Source organism: Vicugna pacos, chromosome 7 (genome assembly GCF_048564905.1).
Source record: "Vicugna pacos chromosome 7, VicPac4, whole genome shotgun sequence".
NCBI lineage: Eukaryota > Metazoa > Chordata > Mammalia > Artiodactyla > Camelidae > Vicugna > Vicugna pacos.
In genome coordinates, this window is record NC_132993.1 from 54625892 (window position 1) to 54628128 (window position 2237).

The 2237-nt window shown below is 45.8% G+C and overlaps 1 pseudogene; it reads right to left on the bottom strand.

The window, feature by feature from the left end:
- Nucleotides 1–1020: 1020 nt before the first annotated feature.
- On the bottom strand, nucleotides 1021–1903 carry LOC102538473 (ferritin heavy chain pseudogene; annotated as a pseudogene).
- Between the last annotated feature and the right edge of the window lie 334 nt (nucleotides 1904–2237).

The following is a 2237-nucleotide window of genomic DNA, read 5'->3' on the forward strand; positions in this document are numbered from 1 at the left end:
GATTTGGATCTTGGCCAATACTTTGTACTGTATTATAAAAGCCGAAGAGAACAAGGGACCAAACATTTTATTCAGATCTGTCTATCATAGATCCAAAGTGGATAAGAATTTACATCCTTGTTGACATATTTATAACCATATTTTCTAAAACACTTAAGTGCCTTGGAAAGTAGAACTACTATAATAACAGCTTGGAAAGCTTTTATCTGAATCTTTTAGTCTCCTTATCCGTGCCCTGGGCAGATAAGGTCACTCTGGCATCTGGAATAGCCCTGCAGGGATGAAGGAGGGCAGACCTGGTGCCTCTCGTGGTGTCGAGATTTTGATCGTACGTGAGCAGATGACTCTCATTTTAGATTGTTCTTAAAAGAACCCACGGGCAAATAACTCGCAGAGTTAGACAAAGGTATTTGAAGCCAGGTTCGTGTAGGATGACTGTACAGACTCGCTCAGCTCCTGGCTGTGTCTGCACGTGTCCTTCACTCAGTATGTGGCTCGGCCCGAAGGGGAGTCAGTTCTGCTTGTGCAACTTAGGCTGTTTATACCTTTCTGTTCAACAAAAGGGTTGTTTGTTGTTTTACTCTGCCTGTTCATACAAGTCAAGGACAGGTATCTTCTCTAACTCATAAACCTAGCAGGAAAAAAAATGAAATTGCAATATCCAAAGGTAGCCATTGCTTTGCGATCTTGTGTTTTCATGTAACTCTGGGTTGCTTTTTTATTTATCAGATTGTGAAGTTCATTTCAAAAACATGTTTTTCTAGAAAGCAGCGATGTATTCAAAAGATACTGGTGCATCCCCCAGTCATATTTATGTTGTGTTTTTCTTCAAGTATTCAAGATATTTTGAACTATTAATAATGTCCATTAAAGAAATTTTAGAAATTTAAGTAGAAGAAAAAAATCACCCGACTCCTAGCATTCATGCCCAGTCAGGCTGACAGTGTATTTTATTTTATTTTATTTTATTTTATTTTAGGTACCAAATTACTTTGTTTGAAGGAATGGTACTAAGGAAAGAACATTAAGTAGATGTTTGGTACAACTTATAGAAAAGGTAAAGGTAACCTAAACATGCATGCACTGCCTTGGTGACCAGGGAGGTCACCCCTGAGGCTCCAGGAAGCCAGCCTAAGGCTTAGCTCTCATAATCACTGTTTCCCAGGGTGAGCTTGTCAAGGAGATACTCCGCCATGCCAGATTCGGGGGCCCCCATCTTGCGCAAGTTGGTTACAGGGTCACCCAGTTCTTTGATGGATTTCACCTGCTCGTTCAGGTAATGAGTCTCAAGGAAGTCACACGAGTGGGGGTCATTTTTGTCAGTGGCCAGTTTGTGCAATTCCAGTAGGGACTGATTCACACTTTTTTCCAAGCGTAGCGCACATTCCATTGCATTCAGCCCATTCTCCCGGTCGTCATAGTCTGCTTTCTTGATATCCTGAAGGAAGATTCGGCCACCTCGTTGGTTCTGCAGCTTCATCAGTTTCTCAGCATGTTCCCCCTCCTCATGAGATTGGTGAAGAAAGTACTTGGCAAAGTTCTTCAAAGCCACATCATCACGGTCAAAGTAGTGTGACATGGGCAGGTAGACGTAGGAGGCGCACAGCTCCAGGTTGATCTGGCACTTGATGGCAGCCTCCGAGGCCTGGTGGCGGTGCTGGCGCACCTGCGAGGCTAGGCGTACGCGGTCGTCACAGCGGGCAGCTGAGAAGAGGCGGTGGCGGCGGCGGCGGCGGCGGCGGCGGGGACCTCGGGGCGATGGGAGGGCGCTGTGAAGAGGTGGCGAGCGCTGGCTCTGCGTGGCCGGCCGGGGCCGGGGCCGGGACGAGCGCCGGGCTCCACCCAAGCACCGCTGAAGCAGGAAGCCGCGGCGACTCTCCGCGAAGACTGTCCAGGCTGACATTTTAGAACTTTTGGCTTCCAGACTTTTTCCTAAACAGATCTTTCATTATTTATCATGATGTGATGACTTTTTTCATACTGTCTTTTTAATCATACAGGTATTCCCTCCTTATTTTCCATACAGATGAATTCATTTCCTCATTCGTTTACTGCAATAAAAACTGCATTAGGCACATAACACAGGGTGGTACTATGTGGGATGCTGGAGATGTAACAAGCACAGTTCCTATTCACACAGGGAACTAGCTTGTGGGAGGCAGACATTTGTGCATTAGCACTTACCATACAGTTTGGCAAGTGCCAGAGTCGGAAAACTACAGGACATTGTGGGAGCA